Source organism: Helianthus annuus, chromosome 15, assembly GCF_002127325.2.
Source record: "Helianthus annuus cultivar XRQ/B chromosome 15, HanXRQr2.0-SUNRISE, whole genome shotgun sequence".
Classification (NCBI taxonomy): domain Eukaryota; kingdom Viridiplantae; phylum Streptophyta; class Magnoliopsida; order Asterales; family Asteraceae; genus Helianthus; species Helianthus annuus.
In genome coordinates, this window is record NC_035447.2 from 166,065,348 (window position 1) to 166,089,510 (window position 24,163).

The 24,163-nt window shown below is 37.1% G+C and overlaps 1 long non-coding RNA gene across 1 annotated transcript; it reads left to right on the forward strand.

The window, feature by feature from the left end:
* Positions 1 to 820: 820 nt before the first annotated feature.
* On the forward strand, positions 821 to 2,474 carry LOC110912897. Its single transcript, XR_002578242.2, has 3 exons — positions 821 to 1,050; positions 1,539 to 1,592; positions 2,124 to 2,474. It is a non-coding gene; the product is annotated as an uncharacterized LOC110912897 (long non-coding RNA).
* Positions 2,475 to 24,163: the final 21,689 nt, after the last annotated feature.

Sequence of the window (24,163 nt, forward strand, 5' to 3'; positions counted from 1 at the left end):
TTTTCTAATTCGCTAACTGGGCCAGTTCGTAGAAGTTGTAGTGGGCTGGATTTATTTATCGAATATATACACATCGAAGGCGGCTAGAATAGGGCAAGAAAGGCAGGCGGCTGAAAATATACGAAAAAGAAAAGAACAGTACGATGGCTGCTACGAGTTTATTGCTAACGATTTTAAGGGTTCAAGAAAAAGAGAAGGCTTAGGATTGAAGGTTTTAGCAAAAAGTTTATTGTCGTTAGAATACGTTTAAAACTCAATACTTTAACATGTGTTCTGCTGTGAATAACTTTGAATATGTTTGTGTTTCGTTCTTGACCATGCTCGGCTAATTTTCCTTATTGTTACCTAGGCTATGATAATTGTTAATTTATTTATGGTTTCTTGGTTTGGTTAATTTATGTTTTGGCACAATATTATGGTAAAAGTGTTCTAAATTAGGTTCTAATGGTTATGCGTATTTAATAATTGATGGTTTATATTTGTTCCACCTTTCTTGCTTAAAATTAATTGCGTATTAATTAAATCTAGGATTTGGTGATTTCGTAGACTTTGTGTTTTCGACTAAATCTTGTGGTTGCTAGACGTAGTACACCCTAGGAACAAACTAATAAATTATTTGGTAATTAAATATTCTACCATATTTGAGACCGAGAGGAGATTAGATGTCGGGTTGTCTTAATCATTAGACGGGTTAGGTGTTAATTGCACGAGAGTAAATTGTAACACCCCAAAAAGGGTTAACATGAAAATAGGTTAAATAACTAAAAGAATTAACTTAGTAAAAATATCACAAAAGCTAGATAAAGGATGGAAAGTGCCAAATTAAAAACATGTAAACTATATGGGGGTTAAACATGGCCAATGATAAAATAAAGGTATTAGAAGGGGAAAACCCAGAAACACACACATTGTGCGTGTCTGGGGATCGAACAAGGCAGAACAAGGGTGAAAACCCTTGTTTATCAAATTCAATCAATTGGGTAAGAGATTAGAAGAAAATCAACTGCATGAACTCAAATCTACACTCATCTAAACTTGATTTTTAAAGAGGTAAGTCCAATTTCTCGAAATCTTGATTTGTAGGAATTGGGTCATAACCCAATCTCGAGTTTATGCAAGAAATTGTGTAGATTAGAGTTAGGACTTCTCTATGGAACAAGAATCATGTTTGTTTATGTGTGAATTTGATCATTTGAAAAGCTAATTGCATAACCCATTTGATATGAAATATTAGAGATGTAGAATGGTGGAAAAATTAGTAGTGATCATGTGTAAATTTGATATATGTGATGTTGTAGTACTTGAATCCTAAACAAATGAATGTAGGATAAAAGAATATTATGAAGTTGATTGATTGTTGATGAATTTTGAAATGAATTAGTAGGAATTATGCATTGAAAGCTTGTACTTAGTGTCCCACAAATGCGAAACCCGCCAAGTGTTTGATGAAATGCTTGAGAGAATAAATATATGTAATTTGAGAGATGATGGAATGAAATTTTGTAGTACTAAATGAACGAATGAATGTATTGATATAGGCGCGAAGGAAGAAGGTTCAAGTACTAGGAAATCGGAAGGCCCGCAAGATCGAGGTATGTTAATTTACACATACATTTTTAGCATGTTGTATTATGATTACTAATCTTTATTGTAACTCGTCATATATGCCAAAAATTGAGTAATGGTAGTGTATGGAAGTTGAGAAGTAAGTAGTATGATCCGTTATGAACGAATGATGTGAAAGGAAGGTTTATGAACAAGGTTGCATCATAACCGATTTATCTTAGTTGAACCGGTTATTGGAAAGTTAAGAAAGAATGTAATGAAGCTTTACTCGATCCGTCATGTACGGGTTGGGGTGCTTGCGAAAGGATGTAAGGATTTTTATAGTTCGTCATAAACGAACCGAATGGGAGTTATGTTATGAATGTTAATATCCGTTATTAACGGCTATGTAAAGAATGGAATGTAACGTTTCTATCGAGACGGGAATGTATTGACCCGTTCAACGGGTAGTAAGCGTAAAGAAAAAGAATGTTGTAAAGGCAAGTAATGTGTAGACTATTGATTTAAGAATGGTTAATGTGATTATGGATTAATTCTTTCCTTGGTGTTTGATGTAGGTAAAGCCTCAATTTAATCGGTTCGGCGACTTGGAACGAGCACCCATATGTAATTCGCCTACAAGCGCTTCCGCTACCTTTTGTAACAAAGTCATGGTCAAATGTATTTTGTTGTAGTTAGTTTTAAATATTGGTTAATCTTTGAAGTTTGACTTGTTTGGTCTTTTGAAATTTCTCTAGATGTCGGTAGTTATCTAAAACTATGTTTTGGATTTGTAAGTCTTTTGAAAGTGATGTTAATTACTTGAAATTACGTTTGTCAAAACAGGGATTGTTCATATAGCAAATGGGTCATGCCAAATTTTTCTAAAAATAATTGTTGAATTTATTAAGTTCTAAAGTGAATGAAAATGGGGCGTTATATAAATTACCCTAGGTTTTCTTGTGATTTTTACGTGTTAGAACCTGATTAGAGTCACCACCATGTACATCTCTTACACTTCCCGGATATACGGTTTCTAGTAAGACTGAGAGGTAATCTAGATTTAGGGTACCATAACCTAGTTTGAGAGACTGAGAGGTGATCTGGCATTAACCGGTGAATTTACACACTATTCTTGATCCTAGATTGCGACCTTTTTGGAGAATGATCTGCTAGCCAGTTTAGGTCTTGTTCATTGAACTTTAAGATCCCGGTAGCCCAAACTTAATTATTCCATTCCGAGAACCATGAGTGAATTGACATGCATCTTGCCTAGGTAGCTACTTTACCATCATCTGAATTCACCTAAATTCGTTATCTGTTTGTTCTACTTTCGTATTTGCTCTCTTATTTAATTTTAGTAGTAAATACAAATCTAAAAACCCATCGCAAATTGCTAGACTAGGACTCGACAAAAGTTTAGTATTGAGAGTCGCGCCATTGTGTCCGTGGATTGATACTCGGTCTTACCGACTTGACTACATAATGACCGGTGCACTTGCCGATTGTGTGTAATTAAACTAGCTAGACCATTTAATTTGGTGTTTTCAAAATATATTAAACATTTTACCCATCGGGGGATTTGGTGATAGTTGTGACTGTCACAGTGGTGGTGGGGGTGGGATTTGGTGGTGGTGGTGGTTGTTTATTTGTTTATGGGTAAATTACACTTTTTGTCCTTTATACTAGTTAAATTACTAACCTACCCTCATGTGCAAGGCACACGCCATTCTTGACTGAAATTTTTAACTTGGTTAGTGCTAAAGGATGTACAGTGCAATGAGTTTTCCAAATAAAGGATTGTGACTGTAATTATTGAAGTTAAAGCGTATCCATTGCAATCCCATACAAACATACAGGACTGAAGGGGTATGGTCCCGGATCTCGTACCAAGGCAGACACGAGTGACCATCACCCTTATCAAATACTCCCATCAACAAGGACTTATCTGCGTCCGTGCGGGCACGCGCGAACGCAGTTAACTGTTCCAATCGGTCTAGTGATGAGTAGACTTACCTTGTGTATGAAAACGGTTGTTTTCGTCACGACAAGGGATGCGGTAACAAACGTGGTTACCGCACATAGCGATGCGACACAGCACCGCACCCTATAAATATTTTCGTCACGACAAGGGACGCGAAAACAACCACGGTTACCACACATAGTGATGCGGCCAGCACCGCATCCTATTGATGACGCAAGTGGGACTGACACCTTGACTTAAGTGTCCAAAACAACAAGTGGCACTGGCAGCAGTCACCTGTCCAGTCCACATGTATGCAACGTTGGCGAACAGACTGACAGCCACAGCAGGACGTGGCATCACTTCCGCGACCTACGCGCCTGACACACCTACATAGGGTTGTGTGTTGTCAGTCTAGCCACTCAATTACCCCCCTTCACTCTTCGGCAATAAATACACATTCCGGACCAGGTTTGAGGGATCGCTTATCTGATCTCTCTCTCTCTCACACACTTACTACAAACACACACTTTGCTCTCAAGTAAATACTGATTCTCACGCCGGAGAGTGGTAACAAAGAGCACCCCCACCCCATCCTCCTTGTTACGAGTCACGGTGTGTTTCCTTGTGCAGGAGACAGGTTAGCGGATGATCCAGCCACCGATCCTCGAAAAGAAGGGATTAACCCTACTTGACGAGACCAGTGAATTAACCTACCCGGTTAACCACTGTTTCATCAAGAACGAAACGTGTAATTTACCCTTGAATTTTTTTGAATTAGATATTTAGATGTGATAGGCCATTAACTTTTAGTTTTAGTCGTTTTATTTTTAACTATTAGATAAGTGAATGTGGGACGTTGTTTGTATTTTATTTTATTAAATACCAGGTTAAGTTAGTGGAGGGTTCAAATGAGAAGATTTTTTTTTGTAAGAAGAAAAAAGAAAAATTTCAACTAATAGGAATGCTTCATTATGTTTCATTAATTTTTTGTATTTAATATCATTGTAAGTAGTTAACTTGCATAGATTATTAAATTATCCTCTTCCTTTTTAATAACTAACTAACTAAATTAAATTGTAACTTATTTTCAAAATATATATTTGTTTTTCAAAAAATATATATTTTTTTCAAAATATATATTTAAAAAAATAGTTTAGATTGTAGGATAAATTATGAGGTGTGTAGGATAAATTACGAGTTGTGTAGGACAAATTTCGGAATGTGTAGGGTAACTTTTGATGTGTGTAGGCAAAAAAATTTAGTGTGAAAGATAATATAGTCTTTATGACTAATTAATTAATCAAATAAACAATAAATGAGATGAGAGTAAAACTATTTAATATTTTATAGAGTAAACTGCAATTTTACCCCCTGAGGTTAGGGGTCATTGGCACCCTTACCCCCCCTAACGAAATAATTGCAATTTTACCCCCCACTGTTCACTGTTCTGTCGCAACCTTACCCCGGCCTCAGTCAACGGTAGTTTGACCCTTATAGGTGAGGGTATTTGGTAATCTTACCCTATATTTATTATTATATTATTATTTTTATTATTATTGTTATTATATATATATAAAAAATACATAGTTTCTTCTTCAATATCCCTGAAGGAGACATAGGAGGTTCACCATCACAACCACCGCAACTTCACCACCACTGCCACCACAATAATCACCACCACTGCCACCGCCATTCACCACCACAACCACCGCAACTTCCGCCGCCACACAACCACCACCACAACCATCCGGAAGGAGACAGAGGAGGTTCAATGGTTGCCGGAGTGGATGACCGGAGACGGAGATGGAGCTGTTGTGACGGAGGGATCTGGTTTAATTGCTTACCTGTACTCCCGTGTCTTAACAGATCGGTATTTTCTAGTTAGATCTCAGATCTGATCTGATTAATTTACAAGTGAGTGGTGTGGTGTATTAAGAAGTACCTGAATAATATGGTGAGCAACGTCAGCAAAGTTATTAAGAGATGCCCACTGAAGGTAGAAGTAAGGTTTGTGGTGGTTGGTGGTCGTTTGAAGGTGAAGAAAGTGATGGTCTCCGTGGTGGATAGGCAGTGTATAGATGCAAGTGATGACGGTGAGTAGATGGTGGTGGTTATGGGTAATCGATGGGGGTAGGTTAAGGGTAGATGGTGGTTCATGAAAGGAATGAGGATGAAAGTGGGGTCAAGGTGGTCGCCGACCGTGAGTAGCAGAGATCAAAATGGTTGATGGTGGTAATTTTTTCAGTTTGATTTGTTCACCGGAGAAGAAAAGGGAATAAGAGATAAGGTTTTTATGGTGATGGTTTTGAGAGAAAGTCAAAGACTCCCAAGTCAATGTCGGTCCCTGATGGCCGCTGAAACCTTTGACCAGCTCCTTTTTGGAAAGGGATTTTAACAGGTATACTGGAACAAACTTGCAATCGGGTTCGTCTTTTGCAAAGTAATAGATGGTTATGCAGTCATTTGGAAATTAAAATAAAACAAGCTGTAGAAAGAGAAAAACAAGGATGTATTCATCATCTAAGACACAAAATGAACCAGATAATAAGAAACATATTATTGTTGCTTCAAGTCACAATGATCAGACAAATAATCTGTTCATTTCACTGGTTTAACATCCAAGTGTGGCATTATACATGAGTCATGATGTGCGTATACACCCCCAAAAATGTTATTGCTAAATGTAAAAACTGTCATTTGTTTGATGTTGCTATGATGATTTGTGTTTCGACGTGGAGGTTACGGCAGTGGTGGTTGTGGTGGTGAATGGCGGTGGCAGTGGTGGTGAATGGCGGTGGCAGGGGGTAATATCACAGAGTGCGCAAAACACAGGGGGTAATATGAAAGGGCATTATAGTCATTTCAAGTTATAGTCAACAGATTACTCAACAAATTTGAGGCCGGGGGGGTAAGGTTGCGATAGAACAGTAAACAGTGGGGGGGTAAAATTGCAATTATTTCGTTAGGGGGGGGGGGTAAGGGTGCCAATGACCCCTAACCTCAGAGGGTAAAACTGCAGTTTACTCTATTTTATATTTGTGCACTTTGTTCTTTTTCATCTCAATTAAAATTTCTTCTTAAATGAACCTCCACTTACCAGGTTATTGTCCTATATATTATACGGATTGAATAATTAAACAATTTGTTTGCAAAACACAATAAGACAATTAATCATCTCACAAGGTTGCAACATCTTGCGTAAGGTAATCAATACCCAACCCATTTTTAAAGTGCTTAACAGCTCTCATCGCAATCAACAACTTTTTAGAAACTTCTTAATTATTTTTCTATCGTTAGCCAATAAAGTAATGAAATAAGTTTCATCAAATACATTAGAAAATTGCTACATATTTGAAGTAAAGGTCATTTTTGGTGATTTGATATAAAAATATCACTATGATTATAAATATTGTATAAAAAATTGTTTTTGCCTTTTTGGTAAGATTTGATTCAAAAATATCATTATCATTATAAATTATTTTTATTATCTAATATTGCAAATATAAAGGTCAAGATGGGTCATATTACCTAATTTTCAACAACATATGTACAAGCATTTAAAGCATAACAATGTTGAAGCGTCTTAAAAACTAGCTAATCTGGTTTAAAATTCAGACCTTTTTACCTTTCTAGAATTTTAGCTTTCCTCAAACAGCCCCATATTGTATTCAAAATTCAATTTCATGAATTTTTTAAACCAAATCTACAAAATAAATTAACCACCTACTCTCCCTCTACTCCATGGATTTCGTCGCCACAGTTCATGTTTACCTCTATTGTTTAAGCGTGTTTCTTTCTCTACTTATTGCAATATTCAAGTAGTTAGTCAACCTCTTAGCAATTCCCCAATGTTCACGAACACAAACCCCATTCTCACTTTGTTTATGCTCAATTCCCCTTTTCTTTCCATTATTCACATTGATGAATACTATCTTTCCTATGTTCCACGATTAGGGATTCAAGTTGCAACACTTTTCCCTCTGTCATCCACCTCTAGCCTTCACCGATTTAGTTTGTGTTTGTGAACACGTTTGATGTACCATCAATTATGCATATTTATAATATGAGTTTACCCTCATTTATGAATACTTTCAAAGCAATTTATGAAGGAAACACTACTTAAATCTTTCATTTTCAGTTTTTGTAGGATTTGGAGGCCCAAGATAAAAAAGAAACATAAGACAATGAAAATCGGAAGAAAAATACGAAGTTTAAAAGAAGCACCCTTGTGTACAACACAAGGTACGACCGTGCCTATCGCCTCAGACCGCCTTTTGAAGAAATCATAACAACGTAGTGGGTGATGTGCCATAAATTATACATATTTTTAGTGCATAATCACCCTCTAATTCGAAGTACTTTTATGACTGTTTAGTTGAAAATACTACTTAAATCGTTCCTGTTTGACAAATGCAGGTTTCTAAGGTCTCTAGATGTAAAGAAGTGAAAATCGAGCAAAAACAAGGCAAAAATCCAAGATTCCAAGGAAATCAACAAAGTGTCAGATAGGCACAACCATGCCAAGCTATCTGCACGCCCGTGCACAACACCTAGGAGCACAAAGTCAACGAGTTAACCCAAGAATGGTCAACAAATGTCAACGATACGCGGAGGCACAACCGTGCACACCTAGGCACACCCGTGCTTAGCTAAAGACAAATTGTAGAAGCTTCGAGAACCGATAAGAATGCCACCTATTCAAGCCTTATCAAGACACCTATCCATGCATGGACTTACATCTTTAGGCATGCCCATGCCAATAACGGAATGCAACAAAAAGGATCGGGAAGAAACAAAAAATTGTGGGGAAAAGGGGCAGGCACAATCGTACCCCCCTTAGGCATGGCTGTCACAACCCCCGCCCCTACCCTTGACGGGAGCCATGACGGTTCAAGTGGTACCAGTGTTTATTTATTATCTTGGCAACGGAAATTTCATCTGGATCGTGAGTCGAGAAAAATTATTAGAGTTGTCAAACACCGAGATTTTTATTATATAATTTGTGGGATAAACCCATATTTACATAAAAGGTTCTTCTAAGGTAAATCCTTAATTACAAAACATGCTTCTTTATTTAGGTGAAATAGCCACTTATTTATTCCTTTTGTGCCTTGTAGCACTTTCCATTCCTTTCACAGTAAATCACATGAAACGCGTTTAAGAACATTTGATCAGCAGGAAATACTGGTAAGTACATTCATTTCTATAAAATGATACATTCTTACATTTACAGTATTAAGAGTTTATACATTTGTTTATATCTTACAAACACCCACGGGTATTTGTCACTCGACCGGATCTGTGACTATGGTCATATCACTATTGGCTCTTATATCCCAAGCTAAGATTATCAAGTAATATATACAAAACCCCACATACTGGCGATAGTTTTCCATAAGAATACAAAAAATTAATCACTGTAAGCATAAGTAAAAACCGGAAAACATTAAGGGTTTTAGAATCTTTAAGTCCCAAGATGAATCTTTCAATGTATCAACGAACACCAAGTTTATGTGGAATCCAAACTTGATGTGATACAAGAACAAATACACGAAGAACACCAATAATTACCTTTAAACTTGCATACGATTCATTAATTTTTCAATCAAAATCGTCCGATACAAGTTCTTCACACTAAAATATCTCTCTAGGAATTTTTCTCTCAAAGTGGCTCTCTAGAAATGGCTAAACTAGTTTATCAATAAAACATGTTTATATATACTAGGTAAGCCCACGCTCCACATGGGCTCCCCATGGGCCGGCCTGGCCCAAATGGCCTTAGGCATGGCCCAATTCAATTATTAAGGTCCAAATCCTAATATAAACTAACCCGATAAAGCCCAACTGGTAACCTAACCCATCGTGTCTATTTGATACATCAGTCTCTCACTTTTAGACCCAACAATATCCCCCTAGACTGATGCTATCAAATTGTCTTCATAATGTGAATACATCAACGTCTTCAACGAAATCTATGGTTGTTGCTATGCTGTAGGTGTTGTTGAAGTTCTTGGCTTCTGAACTCCCAACACTGGGTCGCTTCTTCTTCTCCTGTAGTTAGTTTTATATTAGGATCACAATCAGCATTACCTTAACATCTTGCTGAAAAGAATGTCAGAGGAGGATTCTTGATATGCGTAAAATGCAACATATAAATTATATCAGACAAGGCATAAATCAACCCTTTTATGTACTAATGTTGGAAAAAGTGCGTTTCTTTGGATACTTTTGATCTTCAGGATTAAAAGAGCTTAAACATACAAAAGGAACAAAAAAAAACCACAACAAAATACAAGAAAGAGGAAGTGACACACCGTGCCTAGCCTCCAAGCTACACCCCAAGACCAAAACAACAATCCAGAAGACAAGCATGGGGTCGTGCCATCCAGACACGGGGCCGTGCCCATCACTGAATGAGATCAGAGTCCATGCAGATCAAGACAAAACAAAGCAGACAAGAGACACAAGGCCGTATTGTAACACCTCGGAAATTCCTGTCCAATAAAATAAAGACACGTGTCATGTGAGACAAACGTGTCAGGAACCCGGATCAAATAAAGATGTATGGTAGGATTTAAAAAGGGGCGTCATGTTATTGAAAATACCTCTGAACGACCCAAAGGGGCGACATGTTATTAAAACACCTCTGAGCGACCCGAATCATAAATCCCAAGATCCTTAAATCATTATGATAAACATCTGATATATATATATATATATATATATATATATTTAACCGGTTATTCTTAAGTGAATAAAATTCCATCATTGGGTCTTTTTGAATGTCATTACAATATCCAGGAAATTAGATTCTTGAGTTTAAAAGAATTAAACTTGAATTATTCAAATTCATGGTAAGTTCTTGTTATTTCCGTCACTTTAAATCTTCCCACGAGATCCAAAAACATGTAAGGGGCATGCAAGCATGCAATGGCTGAGCAAATAGGTCCCACAACTGAAAAGGATGGCTTGACATTCGGAATTGTGGAGATGCATGGTCAAGATTTGGAAGTTTGTAAATTTTTTGGCTTCTGGCCATCGGTTACGGACCGTATGGCTTTAAGCTTACGGTCCGTAAGGTGCATACCTGGGCGATTTCAGCAAAGGTCGGTTACGGACCGCAACAGTTCAAGCATACGGTCTGCAAGAGGAGCATACGGACCGCAAGAGCTTAGGCTTACGGTCCGTAAGCCTGTCGCTGGCAGCAGAAAATGGACAGCTGCCTGTTCAGCCTGTTGCACCGACTTAATGTTATGGTTTTCGAAACCAGGGACTTGCTAGGCAGTATTTAGCCTCATAGGGGCACCTGGAACCATCTCACAACAATTGTAGAGTCACTTGGCATGATCTTGAGCCATGAGGTTCACTATATAAGGAGGTTGAGTTGTGAACATTAGTCTTGCTCACTTGGAACTTTTATTCAAGACTTCTCTGGAGCTCCTGGACAACATCAAATCTTTCTTAGGCTCCATAAGCATTCTTAGGACTCTTGTAAGTGTCCTTAACCTCCCTTAATCCATTTTAGCTTAGTTAATTAGCTAAAAGTCAAACTGTCGTAATTAAGGTTTGACTTCGAGATTAATCAATAATTACTCAGTCAAATCTCGAATTAAAAATACCTATAAGTAGGTAATTATGTGGGTAACAAACCCTTAAAAGGGTATTTCCAGATTCCCACTCTAACCATGATAATTGTCGAGTCAAAGCTTACTTTAAAAAGTCAACAGAATGCTTACTTTCAAATTAACTCATAATTAGCAATGTAGGATACATGCAACCTGTTTGATCATTAAAATAACTTGGTAACTAATGTAGGAACATGTTCCAACATGTTCAACTCGACAATTTTCTGTTTAGACCCGGTTTGGAACCGCAAGTCGCATAGTTTGACTTTCGCTTTGACTTTCAGTTCTGACCCGTTTTAGTCAAGTTTAGGATTGCCTTAGAGCTTCTTTTGGACCTAGTAACATGTTAGTATAACCCTCTGTGATTATACGGCTTGGTTCACTAGTTGTCTAATTATTATGCAAGTTTCCGTTAAATGCCCATATGTTGACCATTATGCCCAAATGTCCATAAAATATGATTTTTGAAAATATAGAAGGGTAGACATCTTAGTTACTGAATTATAAACTTGTACCTAAAAATTTGACATCAATTTGAGGTCTAGACTAAGAGTTATGCTCATTAGCGTAATTAGAAGCTTTCTTAGTAATTAATTAGCATTATTAGCATATAGCCTATCTAAACCCAAATTTTTATATCAAACTTTATACCCACTGATATATAATAATATTTTGGGATTTTTATTTATTTTTATACTGAGCATAACTTAGAGTTCTAAGCTTATTTTGGTTATTGCCGGCTATGCCCTTTTAGGCTATAAAATGAGTTTTATAAATCCTTTCGACCTCAAACCTTTTTCTACTGATTTATTATGTTAAATATATTATTTTGAGCCTTCTGGAATTATAAAAATATTAGCTTTTCTTTTAAAACCCGGAATTGGCTCCAAATCGCCTTTTTAGGCATTTTTACGACATAGTATATATCAAAACTAGTATATATATATAAGAGTTGATACCTACTGATATAGTTAGTAAAATTTTTATGTTATAACAGTAAACTAAGGTTTCAAACTCAGGTTTCCAGTTTAGACCTTTTAGGCTTATGTGAAATTACCAAAATGCCCTTTCGGTGCATAAGATGGTTATAATTAATAAAATTCACATATATTTGATACTATACTGTTATAACATATTAAGCTAAGTATATTTTCTGATTTATTCAGATATGTAACTCAGGTTACTAGTTTAACTCTTTATACCCTTTAAAATGACCAAAACACCCTTATAAGGCATAATTTGAGTTTAAAATTATTTTGGGCATAATTGGACATATCTTACTGATATAACAACATATTTAGTGCATATAATCTCAGGAAACTTGTATATGATTCATATGGTTACCCGTTACGTACTTTCGCGTTCGGATCGGCTTATGTAACTAGTTTACCTGAGCAAGTACAAACCACAACAAGCAAGTACAAGTATCTTTTACTGGGTCTCCTATTCTGGAACGAAGGTTTATAATAACCTATTAGAATCCTAACGGGTCTTTAATTTAGCCTAAGCTTAGACCGGTTAGTTTCAAGGAATAAATACGGTTTAATCGTATGGAAGGCGAAAACCGGGAAGGAATGTGATTTTAGACCCAACAAGTTTGGAGACTTGTATAATATGGGTAAACTAAACACATTCTGGATTTTGAGACAAAGATGATATGGTTTGACCCGTTTCGGCTAATATGCGTAAACTAGCCGAAACGTCAAGGCTAAGCATCAGAAGCCGTCAGGATTGCTACAACAGCCTAAAATTCCCACTTGGAAATGGGAAATGGTGACGATGGATTTCATCACCAAGTTGCCTAAGACACAGAAGGGAAATGACACTATTTGGGTGATAGTGGATAAACTTTTATATGTTTTGGTCATTAAAATATTTTATTTTAGTGTTTGGCATAAGAAAAATCCATTCATCGCGCAATTTGGATCGTTTTTGCGTTCGTTACGACTCCTGTCGTAATTAACCGAACAACGCAATCGTACGACCAAACGAACCGACATCCGAGATATTTTTGAGCACATTTCAAGTTCCCTATACTTTAACTTCATTTTAGAGCTTTGAAATGGGGTTAACGGGGCTTAAACGTGTCAAAAATGCATCAAAAATCAAGTTTGGAGGTGCAGGGGCCTGTTCTACCATTTTTCAAACTTGGCTGGTCTGCACAAGGCTTACGGACCGTAAGCACATCTTCATACGGTCCGTAAGGACCTCCCAGATCAGCAGAAAGTGTTTTCCAGCTTGTTCCAGCTGTTACACACTTATGCTCATGGTTTTGGGCAATCTATGGGCTGGTTTGAAGGCTCCCATGGTATTCAAATCAGTGGGCTTGAGGTGTACGGTCTAGATCGAAGCTCATTTCCCAATAAACGATCCTAACGGTTCTAGAAATCCTATAAATACCCCCCACCCCTTTGCTCAAAACCCACACTTGATTTTCTGAGATTTCTCTAAGTTGAAGGGCTAGCCACTTCATACCTGAGAATACTTGGGATATCAAAGCTTGCGGGGACCGTTTGTAAGTATCCTTTCGTTCTTTTCATTCGTTTTTATCATTAAAGTCAAACTGCGTTTGACTTTCTTCTTTGACCAGTTTATGGTCAACGCGAAGTTCGTTTGAACTTCATAACGTGAGCGTAATCACAATGGTTATAGTCCCTAGTAACTATACCTACTGATTACCACGTTATCTAGGCTCAGTGACGAGTCGTAGTTTCGGCCAAAATGCGTTTTCTCGCGTATTTTGAAACCAAACTACTCTAGGATATCAAAACCGTTTGTTTTGATATCAAAACCTGTTTTCTAACTTAACTAAACATGTTCTAGCATGTTTAGCTCGTCACTTTTTAGATTAGTGCTTGTGTAGAGTCGTAAGTCAAGCGGATTAAACACCCGCTTAGACTTTCGAACACGACCCGTTTGGTCGATCATTAGGATCCGACCAAACATGTTTAGTGACCATAATAGCATAGGGAATAACCTTCCGAGGTTATACCTTATGGTCACCTAGTTTAAGTAGTTGTATGATAAGTAGTTTATATGCCTTAGGTAAATTACCAAAATACCCTTTTCATGCATAATTGGTAATTAAGCATATGTAACCTAAGCTTTTGCCACGTAACTGATTATGTAACATATTTAAACATAAAGAGGCATATAATACTTGTCATAGGACTAGTTAGACGTCTCGAATGCGCTTTTGCGCGCACGACGCGTTAAAGTAGCGTAAGCTACCTTAATGGGTCGCGATGGGCCGAAAGCACTTAGGTTAGGTTTCAATTTAGGATGTAGGCTTTGTTAAACCATATCACATGAGTTCCAATACTCATTTGGTTTACAAGACCTCATTCTGTCCGATCGTCCGATTTAGGCGTCTATTGTTTGACTAGTGGTTCGATTACTAGGTGCTATTTGATTTCTTTGGTTTACTTGAGTTGGATTGAAGTTCTATTGATCGAGGTTACTTTGCACTTCATGTGAGTACATAGTTCCCCTATTTTACTGTTTTTAAATGTTTTGGGGTGATTCATATGTACGAAATGTTTTCAAGGTTTAAACGATGATTTCAAAAACGATTAAAACAATTTTTACTAAACTAATAACGATTTCAATAATGTGAACAAAACTTAATGGTTGTAGTTACATAACAAATGACATTCATTAATTTTGGCCCAACCGACTAGTATTAGGTTATGGTACCATAGGATCTGACAAATCCCGTTACTTTACTACACCCATGGTTATGTGTGGGGGTTGTGGGTAAGACTGAATCTGATGTTAGTTAATTTACCCTTTGGTGGTTTGTTAACGCGAGAAGCGAGACGCGAGGTAGTCGAGTCAAAAAGGTTTGAATGTTGTTAGCGAGACGACCATAAATAGTTTTTCACAAATTAAAACGAGGATGATTTAAACGATTTTAAACGAGTTAACGATTTCGAAACGATTTTAACAAGTTAAACGATTTGGGTAAACGATTGGTTTTTGGTTAGTGTTTAGATAACGGGACGGGTGTAATGTGATGAAAGCATGGTGGATACGCCGCTGGTACTTCCTATATATAAGTGTTTTCAACATATTACATAGTGTGGCATTATCTAGTTCACTTGGGTAAACGATTTTGAAACGATGTCACACAACGATGTTTTCTAAAAGATATAAACCATACGAGTTTTTAACAAGTTTTTACAAGATATTTTACAAGTTGGTTTTCTAAAACAAATGTTTTTGGATTAAGAAGCATGGCTATGGGATTTTACAAACTATAACCCACTTGATTTGAGTTGGTTAATTATGTTTCAATACACTTTTCAAAACAAGGTTTGTATTTTGACTCTTGTAGTCTAATAAAGTACTGCAACATATAAACGAGCCATGATTCCGATACTCTTATAAAACCTATGTACTCGCCAGCATTTCTTTGCTGGCTAAGTTTTTACATATGTTTCAGGTGTTGATGCTTGATTGATTTCTAGGATGCATGCGTCACGTAGGATCTGGACAAGGCCTTAGTGACATAATAACTATGATAGACGACATAAAACTTGTTTGTTCTATGTGTTAAGACAATGTAATGATTAATTTTATCAATAAAACAAAACTACTTTGTATCCATGGTTGTGAAACAATAGCTTCTGTTGCAACACTCCCCGACGTTTCCGCCACGGTTTGTTGTCCTATGTGGTCGGGGTGTGACAGACCGTGGCGGAAACGTCGGGGCGGAAACTTGTCCTACGTGGTCTGATACCAACTTCTTCTGTCACACCCCGACCACGTAGGACAACAAACCGTGGCGGAAATGTCAGGGAGTGTTGCAACAGAAGCTATTGTTTCACAACCATGGATATAAAATAGTTTTGTTTTATTGATAAAATTAATCATTACATTGTCTTAACACATAGAACAAACAAGTTTTATGTCGTCTATGATAGTTATTATGTCACTAAGGCCTTGTCCAGATCCTACGTGACGCATGCATCCTAGAAATCAATCAAGCATCAACACCTGAAACATATGTAAAAACTTAGTCAGCAAAGAAATGCTGGCGAGTACATAGGTTTTATAAGAGTATCGGAATCATGGCTCGTTTATATGTTGCAGTACTTTATTAGACTACAAGAGTCAAAATACAAACCTTGTTTTGAAACGTGTGTTGCAACATAATTAACCAACTCAAATCAAGTGGGTTATAGTTTGTAAAATCCCATAGCCATGCTTCTTAACCCAAAAACATTTGTTTTAGAAAACCAACTTGTAAAATATCTTGTAAAAACTTGTTAAAAACTCGTATGGTTTATATCTTTTAGAAAACAACGTTGTGTGACATCGTTTCAAAATCGTTTACCCAAGTGAACTAGATAACGCCACGGTATGTAATATGTTGAAAACACTTATATATAGGAAGTACCAGCGGCGTATCCACCATGCTTTCATCACATTACACCCGTCCCGTTATCTAAACACTAACCAAAAACCAATCGTTTACCCAAATCGTTTAACTTGTTAAAATTGTTTCGAAATCGTTAACTCGTTTAAAATCATTTAAATCATCCTCGTTTCAATTTAGGATGTAGGCTTTGTTAAACCATATCACATGAGTTCCACCACTCATTTGGTTCCATAATGTGTTTAGTTTACCCATATTATACAAGTCTCCAAACTTGTTGGGTCTAAAATCACATTCCTTCCCGGTTTTCGCCTTCCATGCGATTAAACCGTATTTATTCCTTGAAACTAACCGGTCTAAGCTTAGGCTAAATTAAAGACCCGTTAGGATTCTAATAGGTTATAATAAACCTTCTTTCCAGAATAGGAGACCCAGTAAAAGATACTTGCACTTGCTTGTTGTGGTTTGTACTTGCTCAGGTAAATACTTTTAACTTATTTTCCCTTATACGGGCTTGGGGTACGGTATATAAAATACCGCTTGGTCGGGCAATTGACCCTAACTCATTAGTAGTTGGGTATTATCAATGTGACCCGTTTAAAAATTGGTTTTGTTTGTTTTACGCCTTTGGGAGTTTAATGACCATGTCCCGGATATCCTTGGCATCATTCATGAAATGGCCACGACCTTGACACGCGGGTGTAGGCGTACACCCGACAATGTGTCCATATTTTTAAGGTATAACCGTTGGTTTCCCGCCGCGGACTTATACTATGTGGTGTGTCTATTAATCTTAAACCCGGCACGAACCGGGCGACTAAACGCATAACAAACATGTAATTCTTTTACAAGTTTAAATTTGATTAATTATCCCAAGTTATAAAAAGTTTTGTGCCATGTGCATTCAAATCAATTTTTAAAAGATTTTCAAAATGAGTCAGTTAAATTGTATTTACCAGTGTAAACTGACGTATTTTCCCCAAAAAGATTAAGTGCAGGTTCTACACGTAATAGGCTGGCTACTCCTTAGCATCGTTAGAGTCTCGCAAGCTTGGATGCCATTTATCTGTTGAACAATTCTCCTTTTTATGTTGATCCGCATGTGGATCTATTTCAGCTACATTGTGATACTTGGATATTACATTTTGTTTGGTTGAAATAAATCTATCTTTTTGCTTCCGCTGTGCATTATAATTTGTGTTGTTTGACTATGATGATATCAACTACGTCACAATACTCCCCCCACCGGTCCCACCGGTGACACGTGGAAATTAGGGGTGTGACACGTATCCCAAGGACACGGGGCTGTGGTCAACTCCTAGATATGCAGAATCTCACAATGGACCCCCCAAAGTTGACCATGCAGCCATACCTACTGTCATACGGCCCGTGTGTGCATACGGCTGACACTGCTCATTAAATGAAGATAGTGAAAGAAGGACACGGGCCCTGTGAAGGGACTGATTTTAACTATAAATAGAAGGGCTTGGTTCACTTCCAACTCATCCCTTGGCAAACCATTTCTCTCCCACTTGCCACCATACCACCACCACTACAACACCATCATCCACCACATTCCTCCATTATCCACCTTTATAGTGTGTGTAGTACTCTTGGGATCCAAGATTGATCGTAAGAGTTTTTGTCAATCAAAGGCTATGCTTGGCTAATCTCTTACATCACTTGGTGAAAACAAATCTTTTATGTATTACTTTTGATTTCCAAGCTTTGGTTACTTTTTATTTGGGTTTGTATTAATGACTTTAATAACTAGTTTTTTATATTGAAAGTGGGGTGGGAGTTGGCCATAAAATCCATTTTTCCTACAAAGTATACAAAGTCATAAAACACCATAATTTCAGCCATAAAACACATTCAAAACCCACAAATAACATAGTGAAGATCATAAAACGTCATATTTGTGGATTTTGTGTTGTGTATTGGATGATAAGGCTTTGATTATCGAATGACTAACATTAGTGTGTTTATATTGATTATCATGTTGTGTTTTATATTCATAGTTCTACAATGATGTGTTTGAAGTTTTATGGACTATTAGGGTTTGAATATTGTGTTTTAGTGATCTTCACTATGTTATTTGTGTGTTTTGAGTGTGTATTATGGTTGAAGTTGTGGTGTTTTATGACTTTGTACACTTTGTAGGAAAAATGGACTTTGTAGCCGAACCTCACCCTTGAAAGTTAACTTTACTCTATCATTTCTTAATGTTTTGTTGATTCACTCGTTCGTGTCTTTACGGTCTATATAAAACACGTTACCTGCCTCGAAGGGGGTTAGAAGGGTGGTTTGGGTAAAGTTCTTGCCTCGTTTAATGTATAGATCCTGCGAGGACTTGATTGAAGCTTATTAGGACTTATGTTGAGGCAGATAACATCAAACCAGGGGAAGTAAGAATAGCTTGAATCCCTTATAAGTAAACTACTATAAAAACTTTAACTCGGCCTTGCGAGACTGTATCTCTACTGACTCAGACCAATATGGTCGAGGGTAGCGTTGCCTCAAAAAGAGGGAAATGCCACATTTTCCATTAATAACTTACTTAATTATCTTTCAATAATCCGGCCTGCAGGACTGTATCCCTGCTGACTCAGACCAATATGGCTGAGGGTAGTGTTGCCTCTAAAAGAGGGACATGTCACAATAACTAAGATAATCTTTTAAAAAGCCCAAAGTGCGAAAATCATCAAAGGATACGTAAAAGAGGAGTCGGAACCAAGTGATTCTATCTTGTTTATTGTTTTTCTTCAAACATTTTATTTTTATTAGTTTTTCATCTTTTTAAATTTACTAACATCTTTTCTCAAAATTTTGGTTAGATTAGACGTCGACGATATTCCGGTATTAAAAGCTCTTGTGTCCTTGGACGACCTTGGTATCTTACCATCAGTATACTACGCCAACGATGAGTGCACTTACCTTAACGTGTTGTAGAGAATGATTGTATTGTATGTATTCTATAAATTTAAAACTTGATAAACGAATAAAAAGTGCTAAAAATATACTAAAAATTATATCACACTCACACCACGTCAGTTCTTAGCAGCTCTTTTCTTTTTCAATATTTCTCTTTCAAGCAGGTTCACCGGTACTTCTTCATATGTAGTTTCATCGGATTTACCGCCAGCACATAGCATTTACCTTTTACTAGTTTACCGAATCTTATCGTACCGAGTTCGAGGCCTGCGGCCGGTATTATGAACCGGTATCTAAAACATTGCCCAATATTTAACATAAAGCATGCCTAGTCAGCAAAGGTTTTCATTAGCCACGCCACATTGATTTTGAACACATTCTACTCTATTCTATTCTATTCTATTCTATTCTATTCTATTCTAGTTCTAATTCTATTCTAATAATAATATTTAAAGTTTGATAAATAGTAATTTTGTTTTTATTTTATTCTTTTAAGCTTTAATTTTATCTTTAATACTATAAATAAATTATTTTTTATATATTAAAAACAGAAGTCAACAAATAGTTAAATTAAATCCAATACTTTTATTTTTCACTTAGAATTTTCGTTCTTTATTTTATTTTTATAAATAATAAATACGCAGTTGTGCTTATTTTTTTCTTGACATTCCGATATAAATTGAATTGAAACGCAGTTATATTCGAACTAGTGGTATGGTGACGATCCAAGCTGGTACCGACCGAACATCGGTATCGGTATCATCGGAACCGGTACCAGTATTATCATATTCGGTACCAATATTCATTTATTTGATTTTCGTTTGATGCAAAGCACGACTTTATTATTTGGGTTACATCATACAACTTTTTGTAATATGTAAACAATTTTTTTTCTGTCGAAATCGAACTTTATAAATTTTAACATCCCGCCACAACGCGTGGGTTTTACCCGCTAGTTTATTCCAATTGTCAAAAACACCATACCCGTTTATGTTCTTACAATATTGGTATTTATGTATCTACAAGTTGGTTGATGGGAAGTTAGCCGATCTCTATGATTTAAAGAATGACAACCATCGATGTCCTCGATGTCCTGACTATAAGGTTTTGATTTATTGATATACGCGCTCAAGTTTGTGTAGGAACCGTTCGCGTAATTTAAAATAAAATAAACAAATTTATTTATTGATTACAATACAAAAATAAAGAAAGCAAATTACAATACGATTACAACTGAAATAAAGTCAAATACAAGAAGGAGTAGAAACAGAGTGGCTGAGGCACCTGTCTACACGTTTCCCTTAAAACAAATTCCGAGTCTCCCAAGAGTACTCGTTTTGTTTCCCAGGGTACAACAGCCGGAGCAGCGTACTACCGGAGAAAGCCTACAACCCGAATGTTACCTTGAAAGCTGCAAGTAAAGGATCAGAAAATTCTAAAGAGAAAGTTGTGATTGCTGTTGTGTTGCAGGTGTCCCTCTGCAGTGGGTATGGAGCTGTATTTATACAGCTCCTGGTTTGAAACAGCCAAAAACCGAATTAAATGAGAGGTTTAAATTGCATTAAACGTCTTCAATGCAAATTTAATACGTCATTTAATTCTCAGTCAAAGCTTATTAACTCGTCAGTTACGAAGCTGGACTGAAACTGCACTGTCATTCAATGCTGTAAGTCACCCTGGTGTGCGCGCGCCCAGGTCTGCATGCCCATGCGCGGTGCGTCCTCTTGGCTCACTGCCATGCGCGCATGCGCCACGTCACCATGCGCGGTGCGTCATCTTGGCTCAAGTCCATGCGCGCGTGCACCACATCACCTGTGAGCCTATACGAGCGCGCCACACAGTCGCGCAGTATTGGCTTACTCTGGTGCGCCGCGCACGACACAGCAGGACCCATGCACCATGCGCGCAACCGCGCGCCTCCGTGCCATGTATACTCGCGCGCGCATGCGCATGACTGCACGTCAGGCGCCGCATCACCTACCACTTGGTCCTTGCAACCCTTGTGCTCCACCACGCGCACGCGGTCAAAAATATAAAGGCGGCTCGCGGCGATGCGAAGTGCAAAGTGCGCCATCAAAGCGCCACATTGCGCCTCGTCGCCCACGCCTCGCGCGCGTGCGCGAGTGACACTAGTGTGTGTGCTTCCATGAAACAATAAGGATGGAGAGTTCCACCTTAAATACCCATTTAAGTTCCATCTCTCCTCCGATGTGGGACAAGGTGCTACTTTCCCTTTTGTTTCAGCATTCAATGTTTCAAACACCTAACTTTGAGCATCGATATCTCATTCATCTTAGCTCGGTTTTGGACGTGGCTTAGTTCGTTGCGAAGCTCTTCCAACATAGAACACAAACCCACAAATAAATACATAAAACCCGCTCATTTTATTATATTTATTTCTAGTCCAAAATAGGAAAAAATCATTTTCCTATATTTGTAAAAAATGCTATTTTCACCTATTTTTCCAACAGTTTGTGTAGAGAGTTTATAAAGAATTTCACATAATTTGCATACTTCAATTGTCACCACCCTTAAGTTTTGGCGCCAACTGTTGCCAACTTCTAACTGCTATAACTATCCCTAATGACATCGTTTTGTGAGATTAAATATATAAATGTAATATTTAATCTTGTAGCCTATATAATCATTTATATTATATTAGATCAAAATATATTTATTAACCTATTAATAATTAGTTGGTAATTGTTGATGGACCATATTACCCTTATTAACTAATTGGGTTTCCTCTTGGGTGTATAAATAAGGGGCTTATTAGAGAGTTAAAGGGTTACACACATTACACAATCACCCTCATAACAACATCAATTTCGTCACTCTCTCCCCTAACCGAAATTACCCTACCTTCGGTTTCATCACCATCATAACTTACACCCTAAGGAGGAACCAGATCATCCTGACAATCATGTCGAACTCAATGGCTGCATCTCTGACTGGATTCTCTGCTGGCCTGTCTGCTGTAACAGGTATTATTCATGTTTTCCATTACATTTAAACAGAACTGATCCAACATGTGGTATCAGAGCATATGTTGATAAACCAGTTCTGTTTTGTATCCATTATTCTGGGATCAAAAATCTGGAAAACGGAAGTTTTAAAGCCTTCAAATAAAAAAAAAACTGTTTTCGAGTTGTTTGTGACCGAAATCCCTGTTTTCGGAAACTGCTAATTGATAAACCGACTCGAAATTATAAAGGATTAAACTTATTGTCACGAAATCCATTACAAAACCATTAAAATCAGGTTTCGGATTTCCAGATTATGTTTTTATTTTTTTAGGGTTCATCATAATGTTCTAAGAAAATTCGAAAAATTCCATAAATTTTGGAATCTAATTTGGATTAGTGAGTGTTTTAATGATTTTGATCTTAATTTTATCTATTAAGTTTTCGAAAACTGTTAATGGATTTTCAGTTATTATTTTCGAAATCTTCTGATAAGATTAGATCAGAAATAAAATAGGAAACACTATCCCACAATCCCTTAAATTTCGATTTTCAGTTAATTATCACAATGAACAGCATTAATAGTGGTTTCGAAATTAAAATCGCACAAGTCCCTTAACAGTCGCACAAGATCAGATATGATCTGATCGCACAAGACATTCGCACAAGATCAGATCTCAAAAAAAAAAAGGGGTCTGATCGCACAAGGGAAATCGCACAAGATGTGTGGATCGCACAAGACTTGTGGATCGCACAAGGCATTATTGATCGCACAAATTATTTGGGCCTCACTGATCGCACAAGTCATTATTGATCGCACAAGTCTTGGGCCTCACTAATCGCACAACACTTGGGCATTACTGATCGCACAAGACTCGAAACCTCATTACTTTAGCTGTTTAATGTGACCTAAAAATTTTTTCGGGGCTCCCGCCCCAAACCCCGGTGGTTTGCTATTAAATACTTGGTTTTGTTAACACTTAATTAATTTATCAGAATCAGATAATTTTGGCAAAACCAAAATAGCTTTACTTGAATGAGCTTCTGATGTATTAATTCTGGCCAAAGCTGATTTAATATATCTATTTATTGTTCAAGTCTAATAAAAGCTATGTTGAGTATGCATTACAAACCTGAAATGTCTTAATTCTGGCCAAAGCTGATTTAATTCATTTATGTTTAGCATGCTTGACAAGTGCATAACTAAAGTGATTGTCTCATTTCTGGCCAAAGCTGATTTGTCACGATTACTTTGCACACATACTTAAATGATTACACTTCTGGCCAAAGCTGATTTGTCTTCGTTTAAGTAGAATTTTTTAACTAAGTCTATTATTTTGATGTTAGTAATAGACATTATCACAGCTTCATAATTAAAATGGTCATTATTTATGCCTGCCTTAGTATAACATGCCCATTAGATCACATTAGGACTTCTTCTTTTGTATCATAACTTGCTCATCTTATTTCCACTATCAGCACCCAATTGCGGGATTCCACCCTTGACTGGTGATAACTTTGCTGAATGGAAGGATGCCCTCATGCTTACGCTTGGGCTGCTGGACTTTGATTATGCTCTAAGAGAGAATAAGCCAGCGGACCTTACCGCTACAAGTACTGCTGCTGAGCAGATAGTCCATGATAAATGGACTAGGTGTAACCGCATGTCTCTCATGTTCATGAAGCAGTCCATTCATAACTCAATCAGAGGAGCCATTCCTGATTCTGAAAATGCTAAAACCTATTTGGC